The sequence below is a fragment of the Camellia sinensis genome, chromosome 9, assembly GCF_055761805.1.
Source record: "Camellia sinensis isolate YWXY chromosome 9, ASM5576180v1, whole genome shotgun sequence".
NCBI lineage: Eukaryota > Viridiplantae > Streptophyta > Magnoliopsida > Ericales > Theaceae > Camellia > Camellia sinensis.
Window position 1 is genome coordinate 27783414 of NC_138969.1, and position 19156 is coordinate 27802569.

Consider the following 19156-nt stretch of genomic DNA (forward strand, 5'->3'; position numbering starts at 1 on the left):
CCGATTCATCAAGTCCATAAATACAGCCGGTGCATTGGTGAGCCCAAAAGGCATCACCCGAAACTCATAGTGGCCATATCGTGTACGGAATGCCGTCTTCATGATATCTTCTTCCTTTACCCTCAATTGGTGGTAACCCGATCTCAAGTCTATCTTAGAGAAACAGCGGGATCCTTTCCACTGATCAAACAGGTCATCTATACGAGGCATAGGGTACTTGTTCTTAATTGTAGCCTGATTCAACTTTTGATAGTCAAGGCAAAGTCTCAAAGCTCCATCTTTCTTTTTAGCAAAAAGGGCCGGTGCTCCCCAAGGCGAAGTACTAGGGCGAATAAAACCCTTATCTAACAACTCTTGGAGTTGAATCTTCAACTCACTCAATTCAGCTGGGGCAAAACGATATGGTGCCATGGAAATCGATGCCATGCCAGGCACTAACTCAATAGAGAACTTGATCTCTCGATGGGGTAGTAAACTAACAAGATCCTCAGAAAAGACGTCCAAGTACTCACAAACCACTCTGGGCAACTCAGTCCGGGTCTCATCACACTCACTACTCATGTAGCTAGCGAAAAGATAACTAAGCTCACTCTGCCCTCGCGGATCATACAACGGTGGTAAAACTCTATTGACCCGATCCCCCAAGAAATGGAAACAATCCCCGCTCAGGGTACATACAGTAATCTTCTGGCGGTAACAGTCTATAATAGCCCAGTATGACGATAGCCAGTCCATACCCAAAATCACATCAAAACCCGACATATCCATCAATACAAAAGAAAAGGGAAGTCGACGATCAGCGACCTCTATTTCACAGCCCCGACATCCCTGTTTCAAAATCAACTCACCCCCAATAGGTGATATTACACAAATAGGAGAAGCTAACTGCGCCAACTCTAACCCCAAAACAGATACAAATGCAGCAGATATAAAGGAATGAGATTGTAGACACCCCTTTTTTGACCGACCTTGAGACTCAGACGTCATCGATTGGGCACTCGGTGATCACGCATGTTGTGCTCGTTTCGAGGTTTTGGAGTCCTTGGCTGAGTGCCTCGCCTCTGGACCTCGGGACCGTTTATGCTTTGCCTCGGTTTGCGGACCAAGTCTTGCTTTCTCTTCCCGGAGGGAGGGAGAGGTCTTGTAGACCATCTCTCAGTGGCCGTAGGCTACTTTTCGTGGTCGCAAGCCACTGTTCCTGTTTGGAGACCAGTTTCTGATTTTTGGAGCCGTCGGTCGCGCGCCTCGGTTCGGAACCGCTTAACATTCTCCGTTTGTCACGATTTTTGGCACACACCTTGTTTCCTCTGTCTAGAGGGACACTACGGCCCGGGAGACCACCTTTGTGGTCGCACGCCACTTTTGATGCTTAACAGCCTATTTTCGGGGCACTCGGCCGCGCGTTTTGCTCCCCGAACCCTCGTTTTGCATCAGTGTTGGTTCATTTTTGGCATGAGCTTTGTTTTCTTTGTTTGTAAGGTGGTACAAGGGTGGGAGACCACCTTTTCTCCTTGGAGACCACTTTTCCCTGCCAGCCGATTTTCTTGTCGGGAAACTGGTCTCCTTGATTTTTGAGCCATATTTGCTGGTCTCCCACCATACCACTAGCTTGTATTCAGTTTGGAGACCATCAAATGGGCTGGCCGACCAACTTGTTTTTGGGAGACCACTTGTCTTGGTCGGCTGACCAGGGGAAGTGGTCGGCCGACCACCTTAACTGGTCGGCCTACTCCCTCCAGTTTTGTCTCTATGAGTTTAGCCTTGGTTTTTAGCTTCTTTGAGAAGCTTTGGCCCCCTTTGTCTATAAAGGAAGGCCTCTCCCTCCTTTGTGAGGGTTCAGATTTTTGTCTAAGGCAAAAAATATATTCCTCTCTATATCTCACTATTTTGAGTTCCACAGTGTGTGATTCTTAGCCCTCTCTTAGCACACCACCTCATAGCCTAACACTTCGACCATCAACCTAAGGTTCTTGGAGGCCATTTTTAGAGGTTAAGGAGCTATGTTTTGGGTCCAGAAGTTGCTGGTTTTCTTGAGCTTCAAGGGTAACTCATTTTCTCCCATTTTTAAGCTCTATTTTGATCCTTCTCTTAGCCTCATTTGCATGCATATTTAGGCTTTGTTGTCAACTGATAAAAGCTTCTTTTTTAAGTGTTTTTCATGTTTGTTTAAGGCCATTTTGTTGTAGGGGGTCATCTACCCCCCTTGCATGCTCTATTTTTCCTTGTTTTGAGCCATGCCTTAGGGCCTTTGTGTTGACCTTTGCTTGGCCCTTTAGCCACTAAAATCTAGCAGATTTTCAATGGTTGGTATGTGGTTTTGAGGGCCAAAATCAGAGAGGGGTGACCCTCTCTCTCCTTGTCTTGTCTACTAACATTTTTGGCCTTACAAAGGAGCCTTTGTTTTCACACTTCCAAACCTTGGTTCAGGCCCTTTTGGTGACTTTTAGGGCCTGCCTAGGCTCTCTCTAGAGTTGGTGTTGTCATCTAGGGTTCGTCTCTTGCATGTGTAGAAGAACCCTCTCCATAGCTTATCAAAGGAGCATGTCATTCTTGCATGCATTGGTCATGTTTCAGTGGGTTTTTGGTCATTATTTGGCATGTCATACCTCTGTCTTTTTCTGGTTTAGTGGCCTCTTGAATGCTTTACATGCTTGTAGTGTAAACCATGCTTACTAGCTTACATTGCATGTGGTTTTGGCCCTTGATTCTAGCACATTTTGGCCATGCTCTAAACTGATTTTGTTCATATTTTGGGCTGGCTCAGTTCTGTTTTTAGGCCTCTTGGTCGAATGATGCTTTCCATGCATGGTTGTAGTGTAATACCCTTGCCTAAGCCTTGAGTTTTGAACCCCCTTGCTTGCTTAACTTGAGGTGTTCCTATGTTTTGGCATCATTGAGCATGATATTTCAGAGCGTATAAGGTTGCCATATTCCCATGTTTATCACTCTTTAAATGCGTTTGACAGTTGTGCTTGTATGCCTCATTTACGGACCATTGCATGACCTTCATTTTTTGTACCTTTCAAACCATCATCTTAGTCCATTTTGCTACTATTTTGGGCCTGTATAGGGACTATTTGGGGTTGGTTTGGTCATTTAAGCATCGCTTTGCATACCTCTAGTGTAATGTGCTTCACTAGTTTCGGTATTTGAGCCTCCCAATATGCATTGTGTGAGTTGCTTGCATGATTCAGGACCATGTTGCATGTTATTTTACAGCTGGAACTTGTGCCATTGTATGCCATATTTCATCCTTTCAATGCTTTTGTAGAGTTGCATCTCGTACCTTAAGCTTTGGTCCCTTGCATTGTGCATGCTTGTGTGTGTGTCATTGTCTTGTTTTTATCATGTTTGGCTATTGATTTGGGTGCGGCTGAGGTCCATCCATCTTGGTTTAAGTCAATCTTGCATTGTGTATGCCATATAATCCATGTTATCGCATGTTCGATCATTGTATTGTGTATGCCTCGTTCATAACATTGCGTATGTTAGTGCTTTGTGTATGCATGCCATATAATCCACGTGCATTGAGTATGCCCTTGATTAGTCCATAGCATTGTGCATGCTAGTTGCATGCTTGCATGTCATCCTTTGCGTGTTTGCATCACTTAGTCGCATTACATTTAGGATTGCATACTAGAGTTGCATTTGTACATGCCATGCCATTCTACTTGTTGCATTGTGTTTGGAATAGGAGTTAGTCCAAACACAAGAAACGAGGAACGTTTCATACTCCAAGTGATGAAACGTGCCTCGATTCCCGGTCGCCGACACTCTTGACCATCCATGATGGAGTTATTGGTTTTAGTTGCTTATATGTGAATTCATGTCCTATTGAGTCGTGCAATTCGACTCCTCGGCCATCATGCATCGGGATGTGTGATTGGTGGCCCGAGGATCAAGGACTACACTCCCTAGAGCTTATGCAATGATGGGGAGAGTGGTCGTGCACACATGTGTTGCAAATACCTTGCTTTCTCTCTCTTTTGCCTTTGTTATAGAAAATCCAGAAACCAGAGGCAGAAACTGGTCGGCCGACCAGCTTTTCTGGCAGGCCCACCACCCCTTTTGGTTTCTCCCACAGAAGGTGGTCGGCAGGTGGTCTCCTATGCCCATAAGCTGGTCGGCAGCCTTCCCACAGATTCCCAGGGTGGAGTTTCAGCCTTCTGGAGCTTTGTGCAAGTTTCTGAGATCAATTGCAAACAAAGGCGAGTTGGGGCATCGCAATGGATTTCCCAACAAGGCGACACGAGCATGCATGCACCCTTTATCATTCAAGGTAGAGCTAAGGCAGTCCACATTCATGTAGTTTGCATGCTAGTTTAATCGCTTACTTAGGCTCCGTTTGGGAAGAAAAAAGCCAGGCTTTTTTGGCTAAAATAGCCACAAAAAACAAAATAGGCTATTTTAGCCACAAAAAACAAAACATAAAATCCAACCCATAATCATTACAATCCTCTCTCACAAAAAAAGCCAAAAAAGCCAAAAAGCCAAAAAGCCCTTCCCAAACCAGGCTAAAATAGCCAAAAAGCCAAAAAGCCAACCCACTTCCCAAACGGAGGCTTAGTTAGTTGGTTAATTAGCTAGTGTTGTGTAATAATTAGTTAATTCGATTCTGTATTATTTATTCGGACCCTCCGAGAGAGGGCAATGTTGTAATAAGTGTACGTGTGTCTGATGTATGTCTTCCAACCCCACGTCTTTTTCCCTTTCATTTACTAGCTTATGATGGTTAGTTTTAGGGCACGTTTTAATTAGCATCCTTATGCTCGTATGTTTGCATCCATTCATCTGTTTTGCATGCACTGGGCTCGGCGCATCATACTAACTGCATCGTATTTCAATTCCAAGTTGAATACATGTTACCTGTAGCATCTCATATGCCATCTTAGAATGGCCGAGCCTATCTTAGTTGCATTCTTGCATGCGTTGCATTAGGCATTTTAGCATAGTTAGGATTCATGCATGTTTTCTAATTAGCTTCTTTCTTTGGCTAGGAGTACTCGGTAAGTGTTTATGCTTTAGCATCCTTGCATGCGTATGAGTGACTGCCATGATAGCATGCTTACCATGAGGCTATGTGCTTATGTGATATAACAGCCTGAATGCCTGTGGGTGAAGGTTGGGTTGCTTGAATTGGAATAATTCGTCGAAACCCATGTTTTAGCCTACTTGCAAGTAGTAAACTTCAATCCATTTTCAAAACAAATGGATACGCCATGCTTTGTTTCAACTTAGGCAATCTAGTCTACACTTGTATGTTGTGCGCATCACATAGTAATTCTAGGTTAATAACCGAAATAAGAGCACATGTGTCTTTCAAAAACAAGATATCATGCTTAGTAGTGGCCGATCTTTGATCGGGCGGGCGGGGGTGCTCATGAAATGTCCTTCCCCAATTGTATCCAAGTTCCCGAGCTGAGGCAGCTTTGGTGATGACGGACACGTGGCCTTATGCACGAGTTAGGGTTTCCTAAATTCCCCCAAAATAAAATATTTAGGTGGCGACTCTGTATCTGGCAAAGCAATCCATGTTTGGCATTTCTTTCTAAAAATCAGTTTTTTAAAACGATTTGCCGGATTTGGAATCTTTGGTGATTTATCAATCTCGCATTGCACTTTGCGAGATCAGATTAAGAACCATAACATTGAGTCCGAACTGTAGTGAGCCCAATGGACAAAACGGGATTTTCCTGGGACGTTCGGGCGCGTCTACAGGGATGCACCCGTATCAATCAACACATTAGCAACCGAGTTGCAAAACAAAAAGGTACCTCTCACAACAGATGGAGCCGATACAAGATCCTGCGCCGTAACTGCATACACGTGTCCTGTAGGTCTCTGATCTACCTGCTCACCTCTCAGAGCATACGACTGCTACACAGACTGAGCCGAAGAGGCTCCCTGATTGGCCCTCGAGGCTAGAACTGACTGAGCTGGCTGATGACTTTGTGTCTGCCTCGAACCAGATACACCAGATGTGCCACTCAATTGCAGGCAAAACCTCTTCAAGTGCTCCGCCTACCCACACTGATAACAAGTGAGCGGTTGGCCTCTGCCCTAACTCTGGCTCTGAAAACAAGTTGAAGAAGAAGCGGCTCTCTGCCCTCCTCCCCTCTGCGGGCAAGCTGGAGATTTGTGGCCCAGCTAACTACATTTGTAACAAGTGATGTCTCCCTGACCGCCTCTCCCAGAACCTGAACTCGGCACTGGAAAGGTAGATCTAGAATGTGCTCCCTGGGACTGCTGAGGGTTAGAACCCCTCTGCCTCTTACCGTCCCCCTAACCTTCCTGACTCCTCCTAGAGCCCCTCATCCTCTCCTCCTCCGCATGCATAATGGTCTCAAGATGGGCTGCAACCTGCACAAGGCGTCCATACTCCCTAATCATGGACCCGGTCACTTGAAACATGAGTTTGGTTCTTAATTTCTTCTCAAACTCCAAGCACCTACGCTCTTCGGTCACCACCAACTCTGCTACAAACCTCGATAAGTTGGTAAAAGTGGCCTTAAACTCCGCCACTGGTGTATTCCGCTGCTTGAGCTGACAGAACTGATCCCTCAACTTCTCCCTAACAGTGGGAGGCAAAAACTTCTCTTGAAAGGCATCAACAAAAGCCTTCCAAGTCCTCCAATACGCCCCTGAACAAACTTCCACCACTGACCCGCGCCTCCCTTCAACTGGAAGGACGCCAAGGTCACTTGCAAACCTCTGTCTTCAATACCAAGCATCTCAAACGTCTTCTTCATCTGCTCTAGCCACTCGTCAGCCTTCAGGGGCTCTTTAGGATCACCTAAAAACTCGTCCGGATTCGACCAAAAAAACTCCCTCTTTAGAAAAGACGGCCCTGCCTCAGCTACATGGGCCTGGACTTGATTCTCATCCCCGAGAATGTCCATGGATTCCTTGAATGCTCCAACCATCTCGCAGGCTAAGGCGGCCATGGCCTGCTGACCTACTGGCTCGGCCACGTTGGCCTGACCAACTCCCTCCTGCTGTGCCGGAATTTCATCTGGCATAGGCATCTCCTGCCTCCTAGGCCTACCACGCCTACCACCACGTCCTCGTCCTAACATCCTAATAAAAGTAACAAAAGGATTAGCACATTAACAAATGTGCCGAACCTATTTCACTCGCGTCCTAATACAATGGACAACTGTAATTCACTCCACATAAGCACTTACGAATTTCATTTTCGGATAAGGATCGTCCCGTGGCGTCGCTAGATTTCTAGTTAGAAACGGCAGTGATCAAGTGCCTTTCCAACAGGACTCCCAGAAACCCATAGACCCGATCAACATCCTAGAAACTAAATCCCATACCCATATAGTCACATAAACATGTTATCACGTAAGCATATAACATCATACATAGGTCTCTAACAAGCGAGACAAACCTATTGTGGTACTAACCACTTCATACGTACCCAAAATATTCAAACCCAGTACGCTCTGAAACCAAGTCGTAACGCCCTCAAAATAATACATAATCAATCGTGCTCAAGTCCTAGAATCATAAAGGAAACATTATGTTTTCATTCTTCAGAATCTTGTTTACAAAAGATGTTACATGTTGACAACAAAAGTAGATGCCCTACAGGCTTACAACTTTCCAAGTCAACACTTGGATACAACCAAAAGAGGGTCAGAAGCCCTTTACATATAAAGCCCTGAGCTTGGAACTAAAAACATGTAAACATAAGTAAAACAACAAAAAAGAGACTTCAGCCTCGAGACCTCCCAAGCTATACCCTTGGAGGTGGCATATCACCTGTACGTAAAACTGGTGTCCCAAATAGGGTGAGCCAAAGCCCAGTAGAGATATGCTAAACCAAATATGAGAAATGACTAAAACATTAGCATCTGATAAATGTTTAACGCATGCACATCGCTTTGCACCATTTCTATAACCCATCAACATTGACATTCATCTTTCAATCCGATTTCATTTCTATATCCAGTTCACTTTATTGGCATGGTTCATTTATCCAAGTATTTCAAATGAGACTACAACTCATAAAGACAACACTTCAATTCATCAACAATTCAAAATGAGACTACAACTCATAAAGACAACACTTCAATCATCAACAATTTAAGATGAGACTACAACTCATATTATCAACACTTCAATCATCAACATCATTCAGATGTATATAGGGTTTCAGGACTTTCACCCTGGACACTTCGACCAACTTAATTATCACTGGAGTCCATCCCCTATCTCCTCCCAACCTGTGGAGTACATCCCCTATCTCCTCCCAAACCGTGGAGTACATCCCCTATCTCCTCCTAAATAAAGATACATATGCGATGTATTTAAAGACTTTATCATATAAAGTGATCAATTCATGCATATATTCAATGTGTCATTCCAACCTTCATATTCAATGAAACATTCCAATTGATTAGTTTCGGTTTACCTAATCATCATGCAATTCTACAACAATCATGGCTATCCTCCATCGATAGCCCAAAACAATTATTTCTAAACAGATAAATAAATTTACAAAACAAATAAATTATTATACTTTCGAAAGGTGAGTGATTTATCAATCCAACTGCACCATTCAATCCCATGTTTTCCCGATTCCATAATTTCCAAATCAATTTCATATTTCCCCAATGTTTCATAATTTACACAAAGAATTTATTTAGCTCAAATTAGGGCATTATCCTCCCTTTCTCAAAACCTACAATCAAGGCCAAATTTCTTTCATTTTACATAACAATTTCCATTATCAAGACCTCATATAAACAATGGAACCCAAACCATAAAAAAACCCCTCTTTTAACATTTGAAATTTCAAACCCTAACTTTCCAAATTTCCAAATCGCACCATTTATACAAAATGACTAATATTTACGTTAAAACTTATAAGGAGTAGTTTATCCCTACCTCAAATGGAGAAGCTCAAAGGAGAAAGAGAAAGACCCAAGGTGCTCCGAACTCAAGATTTTTCGAATCAAAGTGAAGCGCACACAAAGCTCTACCTTTTATACAAAGGGACTGGCGTAGAGAACCCCTAAAACAAGGTGTATTCGTAGAGAGAAGGAGTGTGTAGAGAGAGAGAGAGAGAGAGAGAGTCGGATCTAGGGCTTGGAGTGAAAAAGGGAATGAAAAAAGGATTAAAATCATGTTGCTGCGATCAGATATACACAGGGCTCACTCGAGCGAAGGAGTGGTTGCTTGAGCGACCAGGCACAAAAGAACCTTGCTCGAGTGCAGGAATCATCGCTCGAGCATACAATGCAAAGCTTCAAGTCCGCAACCCAGACGAACGCTCGAGCGCAAGAGTGCTCGCTCGAGCGAAGGAACACAAAACATAGAGCTCGCTCGCTTGAGCAACCAAATCCTCGCACGAGCGAAGAATACCAACCTTCAGGTTTTTCAAAGATGCAGACGCACGCTTGAGCGCGAGAGTGCTCGCATGAGCGAAGAAGCTAAGACCCAAGGCTCGCTCGAGGGACAAAAGCCTTGCTCGAGCGAAGAAGCCAAAATCTGGACAGCAACCATTTGTTTTAACTCACAACCAACACATCCCACAGCTCAAATACAAAGAATTTAAGGGTGGAAACAACATAAGACAACAACAAACAACGACGCAACTCGAGTTCGGAACACGATACATGACGGGAAAAACCGGGATCGCTATAGACAACGTGGCAGGTATGATGTGACACTTCAAAAAAAATTAAAACTCCTTCGTGTACTTTTTTCAAATGTGACAACGTAGCAGGTATGATGTGACACTCTTAAAAAAAATTAAAAACTCCTTAGTGTACTTTTTTCCAAACGTGACATGTGACACTCCAACGTGGCAGTTATGATAAAACTCCTTAGCATACTTTTTCTAAATATGACAGCGTGGTGGGTATGATGTGACACTCCAAAACATTTATTACAAAAAATAAAAACTCCTTAGTATACGTTTCCCTTTTGTGACAACGTGACAGGTATGATGTGATACTTAAAAAAAAAAAAAAACCCCTTTAGTGTATTTTTCTCAAACGTGACAACGTGGCGGGTATGATGTGATACTCTAAAAAAATTAAAAATTCTTTAGTGTACTTTTTCCAAACGTGACATGTGACACTCCAACGTGACGGGTATGATATGACACTCTAAAATAATTAAAAACTCTTTAATGTACTTTTTCCAAATGTGATACTCTAACGTGGCGAGTATGATGTGACATTAAAAAATTCTTTAGTGCACTTTTGCCAAATGTACTCTAATGTGGCAGTCAAATAAGTCATTACATATCTAAAAGGACTAAATAGATCAGAAGAAAAAAATATGGGACTATATGAATTACAAGTTCAAAATATGGGACTTATTGGTCAATCTCTCATAAAAAAATACGTAATATTATCACAAAATGCATAACCTCATTTTTTAATCACAAATTATTGTCACTCTACAAATATATATATATGTAAAATAATAATAATAAAAACAAAAAATATATATATACAAACCAAAAAAAAAAAAAATGAGTATGCCTAACCTAGTTAGCTACTCTGATTCTTCTAAGGTCTTAGTCTCAAAAAGGAGATCATTGGTTCAACTCTCTCTAAGAGGGACTTGAATTAGATGGCAAGTATTTGATACTTTGCAAGGATAAAGAAGCTAACTTGTATAATCTATAAGTGTTAATTTAACAACTAACATAATCTTTACACATATCAGTAAAGATTTTTAAAAAATGTTATTTTTATAAAGAAGTTACTTTTACTCAAGTAAAGATTTTTACTTTTTACTTTTTTAATTAAAAACAACTTGTTTGGAAATTGTCAAACAGAATCTACGAATTAGAGACATTTTAAGGCTTCCTATAAATGTTAGCTAAAAAGCTAGCTAATTAGTTAAAAATAGTGCTAAAAAGTTGAACTTAGAAAAAAATTAGTGCATAAAGGTTTAGCATGTTTTATACACTTTTAAGTTAACTATTTTTTAGCTTAAACAAATTTGATTGTTTTGAATTTTTGTCAAAAAAAAAAAAAAATGAGCAGCAAATAAGTTGACAATTTTTCAGTCAATAAGATGGCTAAAAATCCACCCCTAAATCCTTTCACTTTGTAGTTTATTTAGCAGCGCATGAACTCATATAGGCTCTTGTAATTTCATAGGTTGTAGTTGTACAATGAGAAATACTTGTAGAATAATCTTTGATGTTGAATTGTCAAAATGGCAAGTCAATGGCAAGTCAAGACCAAAGGTTTAGGAATAGACTATTTTACTATTTTATTTATATATTTTTTGGCTAAAATAGGAGATAAAAAATAATTTTTTTGGTTTTTCATGAAAAAAAAAAACTTTCAAAAAGTAAAAAAGAAATGAAATATTTCATTTTTTTGTATAATTTTTAACTTTTTAGTCACTTTATAACTTTATAACTTTTTTAGTTGGTTGCCAAACCAGTACATAATAATATTCAAAATGTTAAAATTTAGCAATCTTGTTCCAAAATTCTATTTTATTTTTCACAAAACACCAATTATAAATAACATTTATGGGCCACATAGATTGGATTTGTCCAAAAATTAGTGGTTTGATGATTCAACTTAGCATTAACTACCCCCAAAAAACATAATAATAATAATAATAATAATAATAATAATAATAATAATAATAATAATAATAATATACAAGTCTACTTTTTAAATTCATTTTCTAAATCCAGTGATGTCTAAGGAGATGATTGGTTAATAATTAAAGAATATTTAATTATCAACTAATCATTTTCTTAATACTGAATTTAGAAAGTTGGTCTAACTTTTGGACATGAATACTAATCCTCTAATAATAATAATAACAATAAATAGATAAATAAATAAATAAATGAAAAATACATCGAACATTGGGCTCGAGCAAAAGCATACCAAAGATCTGATTTCAGCCCGGCGCAAATCAATTCGTGGGCTCATAAATTAATATCGTCTCACATTGCCCATATAACGACTCTCTCTCCTCCTTTCTCTCTCTAAAACTCTGTCTCTCTCTCTCTCTCACTAAATGTAAAATATATCAAATGCAGCGGGTAAAAGGATTCAAGTCATACTTAGGTGATAGAATCCGAAACGATGAACCTTGTGGGTAAAATCACGTGCTTCTTTAATCATGAACTAAGAATACCTAGCAATGGAGTGATACCACAGTATGAGTATCACCCACTCTAATCACAATGCAAAGGCTGGATCTTTCTCTGATATGGGAAAGAGTTAGAGAGAGAGTATGAGAAAAATGTTATATAGGTAAAAACCATATCACGTATCTGAAATTCTTATATCATTCAGATACATATAATTAGATATATAACCATCTATCCATATCTATCTATCCGTATCTCCTAAGGATAGGATAGATGTAGATAGATAGAGGGTTATCCTAACAAAATAGGATAATAAAGAAATCTATAGCGATCCCGGTTTTCCCCCGTCATTTGTTGTGTTCTGGACTCGGGGTCCGTGATTGTTGTTGTTATCAATATCTTGTTTCTATCCTTTAATTCCTTGTATTTGAGTTTTGGGATGTGTTGGGTACGTTTGAAACAGGTTGGTTTTGTGTTGAAACAAATGGTTGCTGCCCAGGTTTTGGCTTATTCGCTCGAGCGAGGCTTTCTGCACTCGAGCGAGCCTTGGGTATTTGCTTCTTCGCTCGAGTGAAGGTTCTTGCACTCGAACGAGGTCTGTGTTATTTGTCTCTTCGCTTGAGCGAGCACTCTTGTAATTGAGCGTGCGTCCGCGTCTCTTTTAGACCTGAAGGTTGGTATTCTTCGCTCAAGCGAGCTTTCTTGCGCTCGAGCGAGCGAGCCCTATGTTTTGCGTTCCTTCACTCGAGTGAGAACTCTTGCGCTCGAGTGTGCGTCTGGGTTATAGGCCTGAAGCTTCCCACTGTTCGCTTGAGCAACGCTTATTGCGCCTGAGCGAGGTCCTTTTGTGTTTGGCCGCTCGAGCGACCACTCCTTCGCTCAAGCGAGCCCTGTTTATATCAGTTCACAGCAGCGTGAATTATATCACTTTTTCATCTCCTTTTTCACTCCAAACCCTAGATTCGACTCTCTCTCTCTCTACACACTCCTTCTCTCTACAAATACACTTGATCTAGAGTGTCTCTACCCTACTTCCTTTGTTAAAAAGGTAGAGCATTGCGTGGGCTACATTTTGATCCGAAAAAGCTTGAGTTTGGAGCATCTTTGGGTTTCTCTCTTCGTCTCCTTTGAGCTTCTCCATTTGAGGTAGGGATAATCTACTCATTCTTATGAGTTTTGACATAAATGTTGGTCATTTCGTATAGATGGTAGTGTTTGGGAACTTTGGGCAAAGTTAGGGTTTGGTTTGAAATTATAAAAGGGGGTTTTTTATATTTTTGGGGCTCCATGTGTCTATGAGACCTTGTTAATGGGTTAATTGTGTATAATGGATGAAAATTTGGCCTTGTGTGCAATTTTAGGGAAAATGGAAGAAAATGCCCTAACTGCGATTAATTGAACCACATGCCTAAATAGTGAAGTGAGATGTGGAAATATGAAATGGGTTCGGAAATTATGAAATTGGGAAAAATTGTGATATAATGGCATAGTCGGATTGATAAATCACTCACCTACAAAAATGTTGATAATTTATCTGTTTGATAAATTTACTTATCTGTTTAGAAATAACTATTTTGGGCTATCGGTGAAGGATAGTTTTGATTGTTGTAGAATTGCATGATGATTAGGTAAATCGAAACTAATCAACTGAATTATGTCATTGAATATGACGGTTGGAATAACACATTGAATATGTGCTTTAATTTGATCATTGTATATGATAATGTGTTTGAATACATTGTTTATGTATCTTTGTATGGGAGAAGAGAGTGGATGTACTCCATTGTTTGGGAGGAGATAGGGGATGGACTCCATTGATAATTAAGTTGGCCGGAGTGTCCAGGGTGAAAGTCCTGAAATCTTAAATACATTTGAATAACGTTGATGATTGAAGTTTTGAAAATATGAGTTGTAGTCTCGTTTTTAATTATTTGGACAAATAATGAATCATGTATGTGAATTGTTTTGGATGACTAAAAGGAAGTGGATTGAAATATGGATGTAATAGTTGTTGGGCTACGGTAAGGGTATATGTTGGTTTACAAGTGTTAACCATTTGTTGAATGCTAACATTTTAGTTATTTCTCATATTTGGTTTAGCATATCTCTACTGGGCTTTGGCTCACTCTACTTGGGACACCATTTTCAATTACTGGAGATATACCGCCTCCAAGGTCCTAGCTTGGGTGGTCTAGGAGTCGAAGGCTCTGCTTTGTTATTTTTGTTTCGGTAATTACATGTAAATTCAAGTTGTGGGCTTTATATGTAAAGAGTTAGTACTCATCTTTTGTGTAACCAAGTAACAACTTGGAAAGATGTAAGCCCACAGGGCATTCTATTATTTTTTGTAAACATTTATAACTCATATGAAATACCCTTTGGTAATATTAATTCAGATGAATGAGAATGTGACTTATCTATCATGTTTATAGGACTGTTAAATGATGAATTGATATATTATTTTGAGGGTATTACAAAATCAAATTCAAATTACACGGGTAATTTGAATGGGCCATGGGTCATGCCATATGGGCGCCCAAATTTGGGTCCAATACCCGACCCAATTTCCAACACTAAAAGAAACTAATTCGATGCGATTATTATTATACTCGCAGACCGAGACAGAAGTGCAAATCAGCAAGTGACAACTCTTAACCGCGAAGCAATTTACGAGTATGAAATTGATACACGTGATTCCAAGTACGATGACAATTTAGAGAGAGAATTAAGTTAGTTAATTCTCTACCTTTATAGTTTATACATATGTATGTATAACACATTATACACTGAAATAGACCGGCCGATGGTACTCTGCTGTTGATTTTTGATGCACTTGCAAAGTAAAAGTGGAGTCATTATAGAAATGCATATTTATGCTTGTATATATGTAATTGTGAAAATAATTAAATTGTTGGATTGGATGGTTTGGTTGATAATTTAGGGTGTTGAAATGTGAGGTGGAGGAGTTGGCAAAGTTGAAGATAAAAAGATAATAGGAAAATAAAGATAAAAAATCCTGAACAATCTGACCTAAGTCATTGTGAATGATTTTATGTGATAATCAAACGTCTTTGCTTTCTATTAAAATTTTGGAAGCATTCTGATTTTATCTTGTGGATTAAGAATGAGAGACAAACAAATTGCAACATCTTGGAGATATGATTAGTCTGTTATTTACTTAAAGTTGGATCCTACAATTTTTGAGTCCATTCTAGTGTTGTAGCTACTCGCGAAACTGAGAATTGCATTTGCATTAGCTTTTAAGATCACAGGTTGAAATTGGATTAGCATTAAGAACCACAGCTTCTTTGTTACTTTTAATTTTCTTTTATCACAACCTCAGAATTAGTTTAATTCTTCTTTCAACTCAATTTGAGCTTTGTGGAACTTCAAAGGAACAATGGATATTTGAATAGTTCTGAGATAGCTGCAGCAAAGATGAGAAAATCTGAACTTTTAGCTGTGAAAGAGAATTTGGATAGAAGCTTAGCTTCAAATTATCAAATTAAAGCGCAGTTACAAAAGCAAATTCATAGTCTATTACTCGACAAGACAAAGAGTAGGGAAGTTGTGCTAGTCAAATGTCTTGAACAAACTTAGGATCACGATAGAAACTAGGGCAACAAATAAATGCATAGACACTAAACCTTATTTTTTTTTTTATTTTACTTTTTTCACATCTGGAATTTAACACTCTTGTTGTACTCTCTAAGTGCCCACATTGGGAAAATGTTCCTGTATTGTGCATAATGTAGCATACAATTCTTCGAGTAGACTCTAGTGATTTCCTGTGAGGGTAATTTTCATGGTTAGAAGTTGTAATCTTTGAAGAACACAACTTTTTGAAATAGCAAAACCATAAATTCTAAAAGTACTAACAATTTTGTGAACTCGATTGACTCAACTCTGTCATTTCTTCCAAAATGTATGAACCATTTTGGGACACACAGAAGTGTTTCCAAGGTAAATTACCTGTTGTGGAAAATCACCATCTTCCATCTGTGCATTAATCAATAGCTTTGCTGCTCTATGTAGAGGTGTTAGATCTCTCTCAGCCTAGTTAATTTTGATAAGGATAACAAAAACTTTAATATAAGACAACTGTATATAGGTATGTTAACTAACTTATATGCTTCATGACATGACTCTTGAAATTGGAACTAACTTGTCCATGATAATAAGACCCAACATAGCCCATGATGTTTGTACTAGACTTGTTCTGTTTCCTTCCAGCGGTTGATATTTCTTCTTCATGCATAAAATCATCGAAATGAGTAAAATATAAAACTTTGGAAAAAAACAGAGCATTTGAAATAGTTCTATCATTTCTCACACAATTGTTGGGTAGAATTTTTCTTTTTCTTTTTCTAATATGTATATATATATTGTTGTGCCTAGTTTGGAATTGGAACTGGGCAACACAATTTAATTAGGTGTTAGAGCGAAGTCTATAATTGAATGCAAAACTTAGTTATGGAAGTTACCATAGAAGGGCATGATTCCAAGCTCTCTCCCCAACCTCCCTCTTCATTTTGTATTGAAAGCAAAAATTCAATGCCTCTACGAACTGCTTGGCTGTTGTTATAAGTCTTCACCGCTTAAACTAACCTGTCTAGCACAAAAAATGTTCCATAGATGAAGCAAATTCCCCAATAGCCATACCTGTTCATGTCATTGAACACATCAAATCCAGTTGCCACAGCTCTTCATTAATTTTTTTTTTTTAATGTCTACATATATATAAATTTAGAAGTGAAACTGACTCACCAAGAACCATTGGCCCATTGTCTCCGCTCAAGCAAACCTATTGCTTTTGCCACTAAAATTTCGATTTTTTCCTCCCGATGCGTTGGATGTGAACGTTTGAATGACAATAGAGAATGGATTATAGATGTAGTGCATTCCACATGCCCAAACAACCAATTGACCAAGGCTAATATTAGCTATCCATGGTGTGAAAAACATTTTAATGATAATGAACTAAATTAAAGCTTACTCTGTCTCGACCACATTGTCAGCAAAAAGTTCTGAAGGATTCAACATCTACATAAAGAAAAACGTGATAGTAAAAATCACTGTTTCATATTTAATGTTAAAAAGTTGGATTCTTGTAAACTACGAAGAGGACTTGTTTGGGTGTAAAATGATACAAATTACCAGAGTAGTATCCTAGTGGTTGGTGGCTTACTCCCATGTGGTTTGGTGACCACGATGAGATGAATTCTTCTCTTTGGGGTGGCGTTCGGGGGCATGGGCTACCGACTCTTTGCCATTATACGCTAGGTGACTTGGGTCAAACTATGGCTTAAACCAGTCTTGAGGGAGCATTTGTGAATTCTCTATATATGATACTCCGCATTGTGAGTACTAAAATCCTATTCTAGTTGGATTTATCAATCCCTTAGACAAAACCTATTTAATTTATAATTGTTTCGTACTTAGTTTTAGACATCCAAGTGGATTCAAGTTAGGAAATTGAATTCGAATTAAAAGAAGTCAGATATATCAACGTACAGGTCCAGGCTGCTAAAGGTACAAGCGAGCATAGCCAAGCTTAAAGACATAATCAAAGCATCATGTGTCAATCAATTATCTGTATTGCCTTGCAATGCAAAAAGTACTTGAATTGTTTGGTTTTGATTTATGTCAAGTCTCAAAGTATGTGCACACAAAGAATTGGTTTCATCAATTTGGTTTATCTAGTGGGATGTTGGAGTTGATTATGCACTTTGTTGCACACTCGAGTGAGGAACCACCAAATGATTTATTTTGAGGCAATTTCAAAGTCGTAATTTAATTGGGATTAGTTCTCAAGTCACCTTATGGTATCTCCACTATAAATAGGACCTTAGCAGGTGTACCAAAATAAGTGTGGAGTGCTTTTTGAATACATTGTTCTGAAGGTCGTTCAACCTCCAAGTCTTCGAAATAATTATTCATATGTTGGTGGATTTCCAAAGTTTAAAGCGTAAGTAAAAATGATAGAAGCTATTTCAATCTATGATGAGTGTTTACTTGGAAAGCAGGTAGTGGAATTGGTGGCTCCCAAATAGCAAATCCACCACTTTCAGGACTCTACATGAAAAAAAAGGTGTTAAAAAAAAAAAATTATGTTGTCAGAGTCATGTGCCTGCCTCTATGCATTAGAGTTGTAAATGATCTTCATTGTCAAAAATCATAGATAATATGTATGTTGTACCTGTAAGAATAGAAGGACATTCACTGCATCATATAAACTATCAATGTCAGCTTTTCCCCCTACAATTTTGGTAGGCATTTGCGAAAATGTTAGTAGACACTGCAAAGAAATGGGAAAATTCGGTTATGACAACTTCAAAATGAACAATTCAATGCATGAGATTCCCACTAAAGTGGGGTCTAACAACCCCAAATTGCTAATTACCATTGAATTGTTATAGTTGTAACATAAACCAAGATTACCTTAAGTGATTCAGCTGTGCAGTCCGAGACTACCCAACCTTGATCTTGATCAGAGAAAGTCCATGCTCCTTTAGTAAAGCAACGATACATGCTCTCGAAATCCCTAGCCAGATTTTTTTGGATTTTCAAATTTGAAGATCATACAATGTTAGTGAGTGAAATGAAGTCGTTCCATACATTTTGCGTGCACACACATGAAAATCATGTCTTTCTTTTTTTTTTTTTTTTGATAAGAAGAAACCTATGATTCTTTTATGTAAACATGTTCCTTCTTAAGAGAATCCCCATATTCCTCAGTCATATTACTTGCTATAATTGCCTGAGTGGCAAGAGTAGTGTCCCATATTTGCCTGCCAAAACTCTATAATTCAACAAAGTAGTTAACAAAAATATCATGTTTTCAAATTATAAAGGGCAATTTGGCGTAACTGTAAGGTTTGTCATTTGCGTTTCTAGTGGCACAAGTTCAACTCACAAAAACCTCCCAAAAAATAGGGATGATGTTGCTTATGTCTTAGTAGGAAACTATTATCGTAAGTTGTAGGTTTTTATGATATAAACCTGCATTTTCATTCCATCTTCAGCAAGCCACAAATATTCAGGAACTTGGGCAAGATGATG

General features: G+C 39.0%; 2 pseudogenes across 1 annotated transcript in view; both read right to left on the reverse strand.

Annotated features, from left to right (window-relative positions):
- The window catches only part of LOC114264242 (dammarenediol II synthase-like), a 93887-nt pseudogene that overhangs the window by 40807 nt on the left and 33924 nt on the right, over positions 1-19156 (reverse strand). The gene's annotated exons all lie outside the window — the stretch shown is intronic.
- On the reverse strand, positions 15574-18625 carry LOC145788981 (dammarenediol II synthase-like; annotated as a pseudogene).